The 19324-nt window shown below is 38.5% G+C and overlaps 1 protein-coding gene and 1 pseudogene across 1 annotated transcript in view; one reads left to right on the top strand and one right to left on the bottom strand.

Annotated features, from left to right (window-relative positions):
- Nucleotides 1–19324, bottom strand: part of PLCH1 (phospholipase C eta 1) — a 201336-nt gene that overhangs the window by 128053 nt on the left and 53959 nt on the right. The gene's annotated exons all lie outside the window — the stretch shown is intronic.
- Nucleotides 13625–14099, top strand: LOC112830302 (small ribosomal subunit protein uS17-like; annotated as a pseudogene).

The raw sequence follows: 19324 nt of genomic DNA, 5'->3' as shown, positions 1-19324 counted from the left end.
TCCTGATTTCAAACTACTCTACAAAGCTATAGTAATCAAAACAATAAGGTACTGTCAAATAAATAGACACATAGACCAATGGAACAGAATTGAGAACCCAGAAAGAAACCATTGCATATACAGTCAACTAATATTAGACAAGGGAGCCAGGATTACTCAATGGGAAAAGGGGAGTCTCTTCAATAAATGGTAAAAAAAAACTGGATAACCACATGCAGAAGAATGATATTAGATCTCTGTCTTATACCACTCACAAAAATTAATTCAAAAAGCATTAAAGACTTACACATGAGGACTGAAATCATAACTCCTAGGAAAAAAAAGTATAGGGATAAGGCTCCATGACACTGGTCTTTAGAATGATATTTTTGGATAGGACACCAAAAGCACAGCAAGAAAAGCAAAAATTACTAAATGGGACTCCATCAAATGACTAAGTTTCTGCACAGCAAAAGAAACAATCAACAAAATGAAAGCACAACCTACGGAATGGAAAAAAAAACACTTGTGAGTCATATATGTGATAAGAGATTGATATTCAAAATATAAAAAAAACTTCTACAACTCAAAAGCAACAACAAACAACCTGATTTAAAAATGGGCTGAAGGAGGAGCCTGGGTGGCTCAGTCATTAAGCATCTGCCTTCAGCTCAGGTCATGATCCCAGGGTCCTAGGATCAAGCCCCGTGTCGGGCTCCCCGTTCACCAGGAAACCTGCTTTTCCCTCTCCCACTCCCCCTGCTTGTGTTCCTGCTCTCGCTGTCTCTGTCTCTGTCAAATAAATAAAATCTTTTTTAAAAAAAGAAAATAAAAATAAAAATGGGCTGAAGACCTGAATGGACACGTCCAAAGATGACATACAAATGGCCAACAGGTACATGCAAAGATGCGTGATATCACTAATCATCAGAGAAATGCAAATCAAAACCACAATGAGGCATCACTTTACACCTGACAGAATGGCTATAACCAAAAGAAATAACAAGTGTTGGCAAAGGATGCAGGAAAAGGGAAACTTTTGTGTGCTGTTGGTGGGAATGTAAATTCCATAGCCACTATGAAAACAGTATGGAGTCACCTGAAAAAATTCAAAATAGAACTACCATATGATCTAGCAATCCTACTTCTGTGAATACATACAAAGGAAATGAAAACAGGGTCTGAGATATCTGCACCCCTACGTTCATTAAAGCATTATTCAAAACAGCCAATACCTGGAAACAACTTAAGTGTCCATCAATGATAAAGATGTAGTATACACACACACACACACACACACACACACACACACACATATATACATAATACAATGGAATATTTATTATCCAGCCATGAAAAAGAAGGAAAATCCTGCCTTTTGTGACATGAATGAAACTTGAGGGCATTATGCTAAGTGAAATAAACCAGACAGAGAAAGACAAGCAATACCACTTATAGTGGAATCTTTAAAAAGCTGAATTCAGAGACAGAGAATAGAATGGTGGTTGCCAGAGGCTAAGGAATGAGGGAACTAGGGAGATATTAGTAAAAGGTATAAACTTCCAGTTATAAGATGAATAAATTCTCAGGACCTAATATACAGCATGGTGATTATAGTTAACAATACTATATTGTATACTTGAAAGTTGTGAGAAGTGTACACCTTAAATGTTCTCACCACAAAAAGGAAATGGTAATTATGTGACATGATGAAGGTGCTAGCTAATTCCAGGGGAGTAATCATTCTGCAACATGTAAGTGTACCAAATAAAACACACTGTACACTTAAAACTTATACAATGTTATATGCCAATTATATCTCAATAAAGCTGGGAAAAAATGTCCTTCTTGGGTTTTATGACCTGCTACAGGGGAAAGTCAGAAAGTTCTTCCTGCACATGTCATTTCTCAAATCCTTTTGTTTAAAATATGCAACATGTCAAGGTGCCATATTCTGGGGTAGCATGTCTTGAACCCCATTACAGACCATGAAGAACAGTAATCCCCAAGAGCTGGGAATCACATGAGGTGAATTGAATGGTTACCTCAGCTTACTGCCTGGAGAGATTTTCTAGACTTAGAAAGGGGGAACCCAGGAATAGCTCAATGGTCTGAGTTGAGAAGACAAAGTTGGGAGTCCAAGGAGACCAAGGCAGCTAGATAGAGTTCATAGGACAGGTTATAGGAGAGGAGAGAACTGCTTAGAGAGAGCCCTCTGGAGATCTGCAGAGGGTCAACCTTCAGCTGGGTACTGATTAGCACAAGTAAAGGATTAGAGGAAATAGTTAGAACTCACAGTTTAACTTTATAAGAATAATATTAAGGGAATCAGAATACACTATTCCAAAATATGGCACCTCGGCATATTGAATATTTGACATGGCAGGTACAGGAAGAACTCTCTGACTTCTTCCTTCTCCCCCGAAGTAGGTCATACATAACGCTCTCTTGTGAGAGGTGCCCTTCCTCAACCTCCTTATAAAGCACATCCTTACCTGTGAAGACAGGGATGCCAGGAGAAATCCAAACATACAGCCAGTGTTGTTTCTCCCAGTTTACTACCCTTAGCTCACACCCTTTTGTCCTAAGGCTTTTTTTTTTTTTTTTATTCTTCATCAAACCTAGTATAAAAACACTCAGGCTCAACTGTTCCTTTAGCTCTTCATTACTTTATGAAGGCTCCTGTGTCATATAAAACTTATATTAAAAATGTGTATGTTTGGGGGCGCCTGGGTGGCTCAGTCATTAAGCGTCTGACTTTGGCTCAGGTCGTGATGCCAGGGTCCTGGGATGGAGCCCCTCATCGGGCTCCCTGCTCAGCGGGAAGCCTGCTTCTCCCTCTCCCACTCCCCCTGCTTGTGTTTCCTCTCTCGCTGTGTCTCTCTCTCTGTCAAATAAATAAACAAAATCTTTTTTTAAAAAAGTGTATGTTTTTTCTTATTATTCTGCCTTTTGTCCATCCAACTTATATATAGGGCCCCAGCCAGAGAACTTAGGAGAGTGGTAGGAAACAGAATTTTTCCTCCCTTCTATTATTTCAAAAATATTGGGGCACCTGGGTGGCTCAGTCGTTAAGCGTCTGCCTTCGGCTCAGGTCATGATCCCAGGGTCCTGGGATCGAGCCCCGCATTGGGCTCCCTGCTCAGCGGGGAGCCTGCTTCTCCCTCTGCCACTCTCCCTGATGTGTTCCCTCTCTCGCTGTGTCTCTCTCTGTCAAATAAATAAATAAAATCTTAAAAAAAATATTGAATTATAAAATCTGAAACTGTACTTTTGAGAAAAAGAAAAGATATTCCCAATCATTTCCCATTATTTACTCCTTAAGCTTTATCAGTAAAGTACAAAATAATTTAGTCAAGAATATTCCTTAAAAAATAAAACTTGAGTGTAAAGAAGTTTGTTTCTACATTTAATCTCTATTCATGTTTGATGAAACTACTTCAATCTGTCTTGATCCAGTGGTTAAATAATCCTACCTAGAGGTATGCCTTTCATAGCTGGAAAGAAGTAGTCACACATTTAATTGTGCTTTCTCCCTGACTACCTGCCAAAAACAATCACAGTTCAATATTACAGCTTCTCCTTCGAAGTACTTAAGAAGTTAATCTTACTTAGAACACATAATTACCCAGCAGACCACAGAATCAACTTACCTACTTGTCATGAGTTAAAGCTCAACGAGGCAGTACCACATTGAAAGGCAAAAATCCAAACCGTCTCCCTAGCTATCCTGTTTGGAAATGTGTGGAGCCCATCACCACCCACCAGTCACTGGAAACCAAGCCTCCCCAGTTTCTTTGAAGCATCAAGAAGCAATAGAGCTGAAGACCATGAAGGATGCTGGGCACAGGTCATTTAAGTTCCTAGTCCATCAGGATAACAAAGGATATCTAAAGGACCAAGGAGCCTTCTGGAGCTCTAAACTGCAGAATATTCCTTTACTGCTCCTGAGCACCTGCCACGGGTGAGATGTTCATTCACACCTAATCTTTTTCAAACATCAATCAATCATTAGAAGAAAGACCTTTCTGCTTCATTTGATACTGGTATGCCAAGGGCCCACTATGTGATTTACTTAACATGGAAAGCATTTCTTAGACTCATTATCTATATCCATGGATGGGGGAGCCAGATGTTTTCTAGAATGCATGGCCCTTTTGAGAATGCACCTGCACCTGAACTATAAAGGCTCTGCCCGCTCTGTGTCATGGTCCTAACAGGCTGAACACAATCGAAAGTCAAACTTCTCTTAAAACCGCAGACCTGTGACCATCTAAACACACCATCTTTGGAGCTATATTCTTTTCGGAAGTCAACAGCCACTTTTACTGACCTAGTCTCTCTCCAAGCTAACTCTCAGAGCAGATGCTGATGTTTTTAAGAATGCTGCAGAAACTAAAGGTATCTGAAATTGAGATTGCAGCAGAAAACTCCAAGGCCATTTCCAGCCGGCAAAAGTAGGTCTTATACAATAAGGACTTTCCAGTAGTTAATAGCTCCTAGAAACCTGTCATGTACACAACACTATACTAAGGGATGTAGAGATTTATGAAGGAAAACAGTACTGTTTCTGTCTCCGAAAAACATATATTCTCTCCTAATATCCTAATATCAGAGGTGCTCTAACTATAGCTGCACCTGAACTTTAGCTAAATTATTTCAACTACAGCAGGAGTAGAGTGGTGGGGGTGGGTGGCTAAAATAATTCTTCTACCTGTTTACCCATATCAGTCTCATGAGTTTTGTCTCATCTTTTGTGCATTTGGATTTTACATTATTAAAAGAAAGTCAACATGCTCCTTTTAAAAAAAAATCACTTGTTGGAAAATAAATTGACAATTTTCTTTTTCTTAGGTTACCTTAGGATGAGGGGCTCACTTAGGGTGACTTCATAGGTAATTCAATTTCATATGAAATTTACCAAATAACACAGGTCTGATGTGTTCTGCAGAACATCCCATATAGCCCAAATCCCTCTCTGCCTGTCGTTTTCAAACATAATGCCACATGAAGAATTGGCATGTTGAAGAAAAGGGGAGGAGGGTCCCCTTAGTGAATCAGCAGAATTTATAGAGAAAGCCTAACAACTGACCCAAATTGAAGCTGCCATCTTCCATATCCCAGCTGGGAGCCTATCACCTGTGTAGTTCAATAAAAGACCTTGAAAGCACTGCTTAGATGAGCTTATGATGGGGACAGTCACAAGAATTAGAGGAAGAACTGTCATCATCTAAAAGCTTTTTTATCACAAGCCTGAGACTAGGCAAAGTAGGAGGCCAGAGAGAACAGAGAATGCATTGCAACCAAATATCCCAGCCCCAGTGAGAACTCTGAACTATTCATTGATCTTTGCCTTCTAGGTATATGTATTTCTTACTCCCTTTGTTTTGTAATTAAAAAGGGTATTAAATCTTTCATTCCAATTGCAAAATTCCACATATTTTATCAATAAACAATTATTGAGCATAGACTCCATGTAGGACATTGCGTCTATTCTAAGGATACCAAGTGGAATGAGACCCTGTCCCTGTTCCGCAAATTTCTTAGAGTAACATACCAGGTACTTTCAATAGCTAAATTCTACAGAGATTTTTCTAAGTACATACCTTGTGTTTTTGCATCCTTTCAAAATTTAACTGTTCCAAACAAAAAGACAAAAGAGAAAGCTACAAAAATGTGTGTACTAAATATAGCTGCAAAAACACCTCTTTTGTAATGTGATTTAATCAATTTAGACAAGTGCCTTTGGTTAGATTTGGGTAACTAAGAATACGCATGGAGAAGTAAATCTTGACCCAGTTCTATCATTAACTAACTGCTGAAATCTTTTTTTCTCTTATTCTCTCTCCTCTTCTGCCCCCTCCCCTACTTTTCTATAAACCAGCCAAAGTATTCAATCTCTTGATTATTACAGTTGAAGGAACTGTTGCTCCAGATATTAATGCCTATAATAGTATCTCCCAGCAAAATTCTCCCTATCTGTCAAAGGTAAGGAGAGATCTGCCCATTCTTTCCATATCTTCTTTCCCTAAGCTCTATGTGCCTTAAGTAGGGATGATGGGCTTATTTATCCTACCATCCTTGGCACCTAGCAAAATGCACGATGCGTAACAGCTACTGAGCATCAATAAATGTTAGCTCAGTGAACCTCCCCTCCATCATCTAGCTTACTATTTCTATATGCTAAATGCTGAATTTGTATTGACTGGCTGATAGAAACTCTTATTTTGCCAATCATTAGAGGAAAAGAATGACTATATCGAGTTTGTACCACTATTGTTCAGGCTGCTATGTCTTCAAACTAGCAAAAGTCAGGCTATGTAACAAGCAGAAACCAACATTAATGAGACAGTGCACTTGTAATATCAAAGCATTTCTCAGTCAACTGTCCATTACTCTGCCTTTTACTCTCTTCAATAATCATTCACTTAATATTTGCCAACTGTAATGAGTTGAATAGTGGTGCACTATAAACAGTTTGATGAGTGTACCAATTATAATGATGTTCTAGAAAGGGCATTTCCTTATGTTTAGAAAAGAACCTGGCAAAGGCAACACAGTAGTGGGGATTCAGCTGGGAACTCAGGGTGCCTGATTATCTTGGCTATTTGGCTATTCAAAGAGTGCAAAGGAGCCTATAGTGTTCATCCACTCTATGAAGAGGCATCTTTCCTACTGAAATTGCCTTCCAGATGCATAATTTCTGAACTACAGGGCTCTACAAAGAGATTTCAGCCCCTCAGTAAAGATTCGCGGGGCATATGCTACATCTCAGACACTCTTAAATACAAATGAATAATACCGCAGACACTCGCAGTCTAGTCCAAAGGTTGGCAAACTTCTTTTGTAAAGAGCCAGATGGTAAACACTGTAGGTTTTACGGGCCATACAGTCTCATTCAACTTTGCATGTAGTGCAAAAGCAGCCTGAGAAAATGCATAAACTATGGAACATGGCTGTGTTCTACTAAAGCTTTATTTACAGAAATAGACAGCTGGCCAGGTTTGGCCCACAGGTTGTAGTTTGCCAATTCATGGTCTAATCTACAAGTCAGGTACACTTTTTTAAAAAAGCCAAATGGTGAGATCTGTGTTCAGGAAAGTGTCCTCCTTGTATTTGCATAACATCTCAGAGTTTATAAAGCTATTTCATTGGGAGGACTCAAAATTTAATCTTTATACCAACATGTTGTGGTGGATAGGTCTTAGTGTGCTCACTCTATAAATAAAAAAACTAATGCTCAAATAAATTCAAGAACTTGAAGACATTACACAGCGAGACCTGGAACTAGGAGTTGAGCTTCTGCCTATTAAGGCAGCATTTACTATGTGTTCACCAAAACCCATTCATTTCCTCTTCCTCCAGGGCACACACAGACTACACTTCCCAGGCTCCTTTGTGATTAGGTCTGGCCATGCGCTTAGGTTCTGGCCAGTAGAATTTAGGCCTTGCCCATTAAAATTTCCTCATGAAAATCTGCATGTGATTCTCTATTTTCTTTTCCCCTTTCAGCTGACTGGAGAGGGGACACACCTCGGGCAACCTTGTGAGTCCTATGTTGACAAGAGCAGAACCACAAGACAGAAGGAGCCTGAGCCCCTGAATCACCACCTGGAAGAGAGCCACTCATCCAGGAACACCTGTGAAAGCAGCATGAAATGTGTATTAAGCCCTAAGGATACAGAGCTTTAATAATTTTACAATGGCTAGTATGCCTTAACTAATGCAGCAGAGGTATGAAAGATGGAGTCTACCAGGCTCATGAGGCAGAAGAGATCATATTTCTGACAAGGGATATATCAAGAAAAACAAAGGGTGCCTTCAAGAAAGAACAAATTGTTCTAAATGGTTTGATGGTGGTTTACTACCTAAGCAATGGAAGAAGAGGCAGCAAAGACGAACATCGGAAAAGTACAACACTGAGGAAAAAGGACTTGGAAAGAACAAGAGACCTGCTGTTAGCACACCCAACCAGAGGAAGAGGCTGAAAGCAGTGAGACCACCTCAAGGGTCTCGGGAGAGCGCTGGCCTAATCAGAGCACAGCTGGGAGCCTATATATTAATAACCAGATTTTTTTAAGTAGATTTGATTTTTATCTTTTCTCAATGGAATATATGCTAATTACAAATGTGCAAAGAATTAGGAAGAAGAAAATTATACATAATCCTGTAGTCAAAGATAACTGGTATTACTAGTTTGAGGCATAAACTTCGGGACTCACATTACCTTTTTTTATGCACATACATTTAGGCATTAAGACAAAACTGTCTACTAGTGGACGTTTAGGTTGTTCACCTTTTCTTTCTATTGCAAAAGAAAATACTGCAATAAACATTCCTATCACTATATCTTTGTGCAAATGTGCAAGTGCTTTTATAGGAAGAGTTTCTGGAAGTAAAGCCACTGAGCTGAAGCGTTTCTCTACTGTCAAACTGACATCCAGAAACATTAATTCAAATTCCCACTGGCAGTACAGAAAAGTGCCCATTTTCACACACCTCTGCCAACACTAGATATCACCTGGGATTTTTTGGTTTGTGTTTTCTTATCCTTTGCCTGTCAGGTAAGGTAAAACACACACACACAACTGTATTTCATTCTTTTAATTTTTAAGAACACGGTTAAAAATTTTTCAGTCCTCTTCTTTGTATTTTTTAAAACATCCTCTTTGGCTTATGGAAAATCCTTAATCCACAACACTGAGAAGTTACCTTTGGTAAGGGGACAGGGTGCTTAATTTATGCAACAGTCTAAGCGACTAGAAGCTGAGCAACTTTTAGATTTGAAAAACAGCATGAAACAAGTTAGAACAAACGATCAAATATTAGTCCTCAGGGGATATGGAGTATTGTGGGTAAGCTGTGATTATCAGAATTGAGTGGGAAATGTGTTTCCACATTTATGTACTCTAAATAATAAGCTGTCTTGCTAATTAAAATCAATTAAGGACTCGTTTAACTTATTAGTTCCTTAGGTTTTTTCTTTCACACCTTTGTCATATGCTTGACTTTGGTTTTGGTTATGTAGTAGCTAGGCAAAAGGGTAAGTACACAAGGGTTAGAGGAAAAATACAAAGAGAAAACTGATACAGGTTGTCAATCCTGAGAGAAAGCAAGGTGTGTGTGTGTGTGTGTGTGTGTGTGTGTGTGTGTGTGTGTGTGTAACACAGATACTAAAATGAGCAGGCATATGTGACTAGGGCAAAGATGTAACATTTAGTTAAAGCTTATGTACCAACCACTGGGCAAGACTTGTCACACACATCATCTCACTAATCTTTGCAATTCTTTGAAAGGCACAGAATCAGTATTTTTTTTTTAAAGATTTTATTTATTTATTTGACAGAGAGAGACACAGTGAGAGAGGCAACGCAAGCAGGGGGAGTGGGAGAGGGAGAAGCAGGCTTCCCGCTGAGCAGGGAGCCCGATGCGGGGCTCGATCCCAGGACCCTGGGATCATGACCTGAGCCGAAGGCAGATGCTTAATGACTGAGCCACCCAGGCGCCCCAGAATCAGTATTTTTTTAAAGATTTTATTTATTTATTTGAGAGAAAGAATGAGAGAGAGAGAGCACAGGAGAGGGGGTAGGGTCAGAGGGAGAAGCAGACTCCCTGCCGAGCACGGAGCCCGATGCGGGATTCAGTCCCGGGACTCCAGGATCATGACCTGAGCCGAAGGCAGTCGCTTAACCACCTGAGCCACCCAGGCGCCCAAGAATCAGTATTTTTTTAAATGAATGCCAGAGAAATTGACCCAGGTGGTTACCCAAAGAGCTAAGCTGTTATTGAACTTTTGGGTGTTTCCTGCTGCTATTTTACTCCAAATCCCATAACTCTCCCCCCATCCCCCACTGCACCAGAACATTGAAAATGTCCTAGATTAGAACTTCTGGGGCTCTCCCTGACACTAGTGTCCTTCTTTTCTCATTGGGGATACAAAGAAACAAAGAAATGATAAAGAAAAAAGAGAACAGTTTGCATGTGAGAATGGGAAAAGATCCCAGCAATATGAATAAAAAACAAGAAAATAAATTTAAGTATTGAGTAAATGAGAAATTAAAGAAACTAAACAAAAAAGTGTAAACTTAGAATTGTATCTGGAAGACAATAGTACATGATGAGTACAGGATAAAGAAGTAGCACAAAAAAGCAAGGGCATGGACCCCCTCCCCCCGACACACACGTATTACTCAAAAGAAGAAATTAAAAAAAGAAAAAAAAACAATAGAAGCCACAGAATTATAAAAGTGGATGGTTCAATCAAGAAATGTTACAGCCAGCCTCTTAAACTTGACCTGTTCTTAAGGAAAGAACCCATTTTCCATTCTGTTACTATACCTTATCGTATGCTGCTTTCCCCACTACCTTCTTTAAATGCAGTGACCAAAATTGAACTCTCTCCTCAAATAAGGGTGATATCCACCCGGTGAATAGAAAGAGAATGTTAGCCAGGGCTGCAGACATTATTTGCACTAACCACTGACAACTTCAGAACTCCAACACTTTGTTGCTCTCTATGCTCTTCAGGGCTTTTGCCAATATTTGTGTTGCTTTGTGTTGGTTCTTCATGATACTTCTCTGAACTTAGAACAAGAAAAATCATGGAAAGCATCTTAGGACGATCCCGTAGACCAAATAAAAGAGTAGGCAACTGCTCCAACATGTTACAGCTAATACACATCAGAGCCAGGGTAGTACCCAATCATGGATTCTCATCCTCATGGACTCGCATATGGCTTTATAAATCAAATATAGTCTAAATTTTATTTCTGTGAAAAGAGAAAGGAAATGAGAAAACTAGGGCAAGGAAATTTAGAAACAAAAAGGAAGACTTTGTGGAGGAAAAATCACAACCAATAGAAGAGTGAGTGCCCAGCATGGGAAAAGTAAGAAACGCAAGCGTAAGGAGAATGGAACAGCTTCATTCCTCATTCCGTTTATTCCTCCTTTGTCCCCTTGTGTATATCTTGCTTCCATCCACCACTTCTTCAGGAAAAAAGGCAGACATTTGAGACAGGAAAAAGTAAATAAATAGAGAATATGAAATAAAGCTCAGAATGACTATGTACCAGAATGACTATGAGAAGAGCACTGGCCAAATTCTTTATATAACATTAAAATCACATGATAAAGAAGCAACTTGAGACATGGTCCCTCTCCCTCCCCATCCCACCACCAAAATTTGTATATCCCTATTTATTATGCTCCCCATGCCTGCCTTCTCTCATTTTCCAAGCGGATTTTCGGGCCTTTTCATTTTTCCCAAAACACCAATAAGAACATGAGAAAAGAAGTGAGTAAATTTTAAAAATGCAAAAATGAGAGAATAAGGAAAGCACAAAATAACTGAAGTTAACCTTAAAACCTTAACACCAAGAGAATGCTCACAATATAAGAGGCATTTAGTTACTAGGTCCAGGCTGAAGTCCTGTCTCATGTTCCTCTGGGGGCTCAACAAGTAGCAACGTGAAGGTAGGTTGTTGACACGGCCCACACAATTTATATTTTTCATTGTCCTTCTTCATCACATACAAGTGTAATTCCCTGTGAGACCTCCACTAGTGGCATGGCTCCTTTCTGTATATGTGTACACACGTGTACACACAACACACTCCTGGAAGGATGCTAAACGAAGTAGCAACTATGGTGACATCTAAGGAGTGAGAAAGGCGAGGAGTAATTTTACTTAGTACTTAATATGAATCAATACTGGTTGATTTTTTAAAAACAGTCATCAGATAAAATTTTAGACATTCAAAATAAAGAATAAAGAAAAGGGCAAATGATGACAAATGAACTTAGATATGAGAGAAAAAATGTGCAAGGAGAAATTATAAAAGAGAGAGTAACACAACAGTCCTTTAAAGCAGCCTTTTATTTTGTCCCTTCTCTTCTGATTTTATATCTATATTTGGGAGGAGGGGTGCCTCAGACCCCCTGCCTGTATATTCTCTAAAAGGTTTATCTTTTCACAACCTACCTGGAAAAACAGACAATACGGACACTGATTTTAAAAAGCAAGAAGCAACAGTTCACTGAATTAGATGAAAACCTTATATTACACACATCTACAATCATGACTTTCTCTTTAAACAGATCAATAGAAATAATCATTTACCTTTCTTCAAAGAGACAGCTGAAGTAACTCTTAACTCACTCATGATAGCTTCTGTTTTGTTGACAAGTAATTAGAGATAGTAGTGCATCGTTTGTAAAAACCTCCACGCCTAGGGTTCATGGCCTTGATATGCGGAACCAATTTCTCAAGTAGATTGCAGGACCTTTTATCAATCCTTCATGGTACTTCTTTTTTTCCCCCAAATACCACGTTTTCTTAAAATACCACTCTTTTTTCCTCAACTACTACTTTTATATCACCCATCAACTCCAAAGCTCATCGTCTTCTTTCCTTCTTCATTAGATCCAGCCCAAACTCCTCAGGGGGATATTAAAAACCTTGCAAGATCTGGTCCCACCCTATACCCATTCTTACCCCCACTGCTTCCCTATGCCAAGCCCAAGGTCAACTATCTCACAGCTCTTCCTTCTCTTAATCAGGAAGTACTCAGCTGCAGGCCCATTTATTCCAGGGAACACCATATGCAGAGAGAAGAAATTAAACCAAGATGTCTTTATAAAAATGGTAATGATTTTTTTTTTAACGGAGAAGGCAGTCAATTGTTTCTTGCCTCTGTATCTTACCAACTCCAAGAAAGTAACAGCATCACTAAGAGAGAACATGACTGCAAGCCCAGGCTCCAAAGTCGGCCAACAGTATTCAAATGTCAGCTCTACCAATTACAAAATTACACTATGACCTGGGGCAAGTTATTTTTCTCTGTACCTCAGACTCATCATCCCCAAAGTTGAGATGACAACTTTACTCATCTCATTGAGTTATGATGAGGATTGTTAGTTTTCAAAATGACTTTTAGGTACTCGATTTTTTTTCTAATGAATTTGATGCCATTATCTGGTATAGAAATCTCCAGAATCTACCCTTTTTTCCTCAGATACCATGTTCTGAAGCAGTATCCTTAACTAAAATTAAGCAATTAAAAATTAAATTAGGTGATTACTTGCTCTGGTGAACATTTATGTAGTCACAATCACGTAACTTTATGCAGTCATAGTATGTAAACTTTGCTTATTGATACTAAACTTTTAAAATCAACCTATGATTGAAACATGGAAGGAGTAATGATGAATACTGAAAAAGAATGAAAAAATTCTTATATGTGCGAGAAGTAAGGAGGGACAAATGAGAGAAAGGATTGGTAAAGGGAGTACTATGATCACTAGGTAGAGTAATTTCTGTTTGGCAGAGCAGGGGAAAAAAGTGTAAGTGAAATTGTTAAAGTTACAAAGATAGCCAACCAACAGAGTAACTGAAAGAGATGTGGGGATGCTACTAGTGAGCTAATTCCTCATCTACCATAGAAGAAAATCAATAGATGATATCAAAAATTGAAAAACCAACAGAGAGTACTATAGATACATCATTTAGAGATATGAAGGTAACACTAAAACCCCACAAAAAGGATAGTAAAAGAGTTAAAAGTAATTTATTTAGGAAAGAGGTGGAGAGGGTTAAGAGAAGAAAACATACTTCTTGTACTAGTTCTTTCATACCACCATGTTTAAAATGGCATACATTCAGACTGAGCGTGCCTACCAAAAGCAGCTGACCATCTTTCAAAATAAGAGGGTCCTGCTTGGAGAAAATGGCAAGTAGAAGGTCCCGTGATACTACAAAAATATCAGTCTGGGCTTCAAGATTCCCAAGGAGGTCACAGAGGGCATGTATATTGACAAGAAATGCCCCTTTATTGGTAATGTGTCTATCCAAAGGCAGATTCTGTCTGGTGTGGTGACCAACATGAAGATGAAGAAGACCACTGTCGCCCACCAAGACTACCTCCATTACAGCCGAAAGTACAACCGCTTCAAGAAACACCACAAGAACATGTCTGTGCACCTGTCCCCCTGCTTCAGGGATGTCCAGATTGGTAACATTGTCACAGCATGCAAGTGCCAGCCCTTGAGCAGAACTGTGGTGTTTCAACATGCTCAAAGTCATGAAGCCCACTGGGGCGAAGAAGCAATTCTAGAAATTCTGAGACTAGACATCTACCCATACCCCCAAAGAAAATAAAGTTATTTTCCCTGTCAAGAAAGAAAGAAAAAATTCAACTGACAAAAATCTATTCACAATACCAACTAAAACCACCACAAGAATTAACCTGACAAGAAATGCAGACAACCTACATGAAGAAAAATAACTCTAGGGGTGCCTGGGTAGCTCCATCGATTAAGCGTCCGACTCTTGGTTTCAGTTCAGGTCATGATTTCAGGGTCCTGGGATTGAGCAGTGAGTGGAGCCCCGTGTCAGGCTCCGTGCTCAGCAGGGAGTCTGCTCGAGATTCTCTCCCCTTCTCCCTCTGTCCCTGCCTTCCACTCATGAGATCATGCTCTCATGCTCTCTCTCTCTCTCTCAAATAAATCTTAAAAAAAAACTCTAAATCTTTACTGACATTAAAAAAAGACTTAAAATTTAGTGAGTCCTACTATGCTCCTGAAAGGCAGAATTCGGTGTCTTAAAGTTAGTGATTCAGCTCAGTTGCTCCATAATCAATGCAATTCCAATTTAAAAAAAAAAATCCAAACAGAATTACTTTGGGGACTATCCAGGCTATTTCTAAAATTTATCTAGAACAGAAAGTACATGAAAAGAGCAAAAAAAAAAAAAAATGAATAAGAACAATGATAAAGAACTCACCCTACTAGATAGTTCAGACTAGACGAATCAGAACTAGTTCTGATCTATGAAGCAGAATAAAATACATAGTATCATGAGCTTCACCTTCTTCATTAAATAGGGAAATAGTAATTTTTTAAAAATTTAATACCAAGATATGGCCACTGACCTCCCTACTCTCTTATATTTGGACTGATTACACAAGCAGCATGACAACATTCAAATCAATGTCTTATAACCTAAAAAAGGTTGAGTTGGAGTGCTCTGAGCTTCTTGGGGAAAACATTTCTCGTTCTCTGTAGAAGAAAAACAGAGGGATGCCTGGGTGGCTCAGTTGGTTAAGTGTCTGCCTTCGGCTCAGGTCATGATCCCAGGGTCCTTGAATAGAGCCCCATATCTGGCTCCCTGCTTGGTGGGAAGCCTACTTCTCCCTCTCCCAACCTTGTGTTCTCTCTCTCAAATAAATAAGAAAAAATGTTTTAAAAAAGAAAAACAGAGCTACTCATAATCAGGCAAAATTCTGTCTAATAAAAAGAGGTTGTAAACTTAGTAAGAGCAGAAATGTTAAATTTCACATCAGGCAATTACCTACTCATAGTGAATATATTCAAATCAAATGCAAGATAGTAACTAGATAAAATGTGCATACAGAGAAAGAAGCAGTGTGAATTCTAGGGCAGCTGTGATCAGGGGCAAAGAACACCAATGTAAACTTCACAGTCCAATATTTTCTCATGAAAGGTCTAAGCTAAGAAAGTTGAGACCACTGTACTCTCACCTATTTACTGCAAAAGCCTCCTGGTCTCCCTTGCTCTAGTCGCATCTCTCCCCCCAGTCTCTAAACTGCTGTCAGAGATCTTTCTGAAATTCAAATCAGATTAATCTCTCCCCAGCTTAAAACCTTCTCCTTTGGGTGGGAGGCAGGGAGGGAGCAGGGAGAAATAATGTCCAAATTTCTTAGCCTGGATTATGAGGTCTTTATTATAACACCCAGCCCTTGCCTACTTCTTCATCTTCAATCCTTGCTTATCTACCAGATATAATCCTTCTTATTCTTCAAGGCTTAGCTCAAATATTACCTCAGAAATCCTTTGCTTACTTCTCCACACACCAGCTACCGCTGGAATGTTCTTCTATTACAGTGTTACCATAATTACAGTGATATAAGCTTGTCTTTGTACTATACTATGAATTACTGAAAAAAAGGTTAATACTTTGATTCACTTTCATATCCCCCACCAGCACTTTGTATATAAAGCATTCAATATATCTTTGTACCAATTAATTATTAACAGTTATGGATTCCATGAGAAACTCTGTTTTCCTCCCCCTTGTACAAAGAATTCAAATGACACAAAGAGAGAAATCACAAGTATCTAAAATGTTTAGCATCTCCTAAAAGCAAAAATCCATATGATTAAAAAGAGTAGGTCCAGCCATCATGATCTGGGATTGGAGGGCTCAATTCCAGCCACAAATCTACTTCATGTCTTAGAGAAAAATGTGCAGCCTATTTTTTTTCCTCCTTAAAAGAGTAAGGTGGCTATGGTTTCTTCCTGCTGTCATGTAGGTTATACTAAGTCAAGGGGAAAATTAGTGGCAGATGCAACCAAGGTTCTAGGTCAAAGTGTTTTTTATTTGCACTCTAGAACAGATACAATTTCTCCTCAGTTAAAGTAGATGAAATCTGCATTAACCTTATTTCTAGAATTATATCATCTTATATTTCTGGGGTCCTTCCATCTTCCAAATGCTTTCAGAGGCATTATACCAGTAATTCTTATAACAACCTTGTGAAGTAAGAAGTAGTATTAGCTCTTGTTGCTAAAAGGGAGGTTGGGGTTCATAGACACAACAAGATTATAAAAACATTCGCCTTACATGCCTGAAGCTTCCTCTGACTTCTGTTTTTATGTTGCAATTCACGTACCTTACAGTTTTGACGGTTATGAGATGACTTCCATCTCAGAGGCTTAGTACATTATACTAAAATTGGAGGCTAATAATATCTTCCTAAGTAAATGCATAAGGACATAATGTAGGGGCAAACATGAGTTTTACACTTAATACACAGTTTTGAGACTAGGGATATACCATCAAAACTCGGGTTTCTTCTCTTTGGTCTTTCTGGTTCTGAATGAACATTTTTCAACTTTATAGCCTCATCAATTGAAACCACTTCCACTAACACTGTTTAATAGTAAATACAACTCAGATTTGATGAAAATTAGAATCTACTAATTTTATACACTCTGAAATGGAATTGATCTGTATAATTTAAGATATTTCCCTTAAAACTGTTCTGGAATTCAAAAGAAAGATTTCCTTAAAAATAGTCTTTCCTTAAAAATAGTCTTGCCCTCCACTAAGATTAATACCAAGATGGGCAGTCAGTAAAGAAATTTTTCACTCAGCAAAATGAATCATTAAAATAATTGAAAATAAGTAAAATATGAAATATATGCTCGTGAAAAAGAATCTCTGATAAGACCATCTGTACGTGAAAACATCTTCCCTGAAACAAGACACCTTACATTCATCCACTTTAAAGCTTATGTAACTAGAAAAATTCACTCAAATTGCCATCATGTTTCACTTTAACCTTAATTCAATCTTAAAAATTACTTATATGGTAAAAGTAATGGAAATCATTTTCATCATCATTTCTGTGATGTGAAAAGAAAGACAATCCTGATAGTATGCTGTGCATTTCAACTTACTCCTATATTCAGCATAGAGGAGCGTTTCCAAACATATTAAGACAAAACTCTAAATGGAAAATCCTTCCGACAAACTGCATATTGAGTTAACCAAATCCCCAAATCCTACCCTATTTCTACATAAAAGGTCCTTCTCAGGCTTCGAAAATTCAGCTGTGCTCCAGAAATCTCATCCATGGTCTAATTTATATTTTGAATAAAAAGTAGGCATCAATGCTGGAACTGTGAACATGACACATTGAAGTTGATGCCATAAACTAGCAACAGTCTCAAGACGGGCTCTCACGTGGAGCACTGACATGATAAAGTTACATCTGAGTTACGCACATGAATAATCTGAAGTGACAGATGAATCTCAGTTGGAAGACAAGTTTAGAAGACATTTCTTGACATGTCATTTATTCTGTCTGACCAGGCAGGAATATTCCTTATAATTCAAGAACAATCTTGATAGATTTTAAATTTCTGATCTCCTAACTCATACTTTCGAATGTTCCTCTCATGCTATGGGAGCTGACAGATTCTAAGAACATGATACATTGATTCTGCCTCCATTTTATCTATGCTGAGTACTTAAACCATGTCATTTTATAAAGCTAATTATTTTCACTATACATGCCTCTCTTTAACTGATACAAATGGGGAATCATTCTGTCCAGATTATTGTAGAAAGTGAAAATACAGCTTTACTCATTATTCAAACTGAATAAGAAATGTTTAAACTAAAACTCACTGTTCATCTGTGTCAGACAAATACAATTTTTAAGCATATCTACATCCTTGACTTGTAACCTAAGAATACAATGGTTTTGTCACTGACCACTTTATTACAATGCACTTCCAATTCATCAGCATGCAGATTTTACTGTTACAGAAGTATACATTTGCAAGAAAAAAACCACTTTGCCTCATCAGAAATACTTTACGTTTTCATCTCATATTGAAATAGAATATCTCAATTATGTTGTCAAGAGTTCAAATAAACATTTTAACTTAACTAAACATAAAATAAAATAAGAAATGTATCCCATCTTTCACTAGGACTATTCCACTTACCTTAAAATTAGTAGTATGACTCTTACCTTTTTCTGGACTTAAGTTTTTATACACTTCAAGGTCTGCCATTAAATTTAATATTGTTACACATTATTGGCAAGAGCAGTCAAATTTCTCTCTAAAGGCAAAGCCTTTTTCTGATACACATCTCCAAAAAGGAAAAGAAAAAAAAAAAGGCAAAGAAATCCTCAGCAGCCCCAAGAACTTGGCTCATGCTGCCCTTTATGGCATGATGAGATCTTCACAATTCAGGCTTTACAGTGTGGAGAAAATAAATCCGTGAGATATGATTATAGAACTTTGTCCCAAAGTGAAAAGCACAGCCAGATAAGAGCCAGGGAAGCATCTGCTCAGGGCTGCCGCTATTGTGGGAGTGCAGGCGCTGTGACTACTTTGGGTATGAGATGTGCATGCTTAGTGCAGGGCTTAAAACCCTCCAGGCATTATGCACATTTAATGTCTGGGAAGTGTAGTTCTTTAGCCTTCAAAGAAACCCTCCTCACCTACAGAGGCCATTGAGAAACACTGATTACCATGGTAGTGACGCAGGCTGAATGCAGAAAATGAACATGCACACACGCAGAGACACACAGAAGCGCGCACACAGACACGTACGCTCTCGGAAGCAAACATCACTCCACTGGAGGCAAAACCAATCCATTCAAAAATAAGCTATCTGTGGTCCTCTACACAGTACACTACTTTGGTACCAGTCTGGGTGAGCACATATTATTTTTTGATAGCGCTGATGCTTTTCCTTGATTTTTGTCCTTATTCCACACACAAACATAGCCATGATTACAGAAGAGAC

This window comes from Callorhinus ursinus, unplaced genomic scaffold (genome assembly GCF_003265705.2).
Source record: "Callorhinus ursinus isolate GAN/ISIS: 27379988/994484 unplaced genomic scaffold, GSC_fseal_2.0 scaffold1, whole genome shotgun sequence".
Taxonomy (NCBI): domain Eukaryota; kingdom Metazoa; phylum Chordata; class Mammalia; order Carnivora; family Otariidae; genus Callorhinus; species Callorhinus ursinus.
This window is presented reverse-complemented; position numbering and strand designations above follow the sequence as displayed.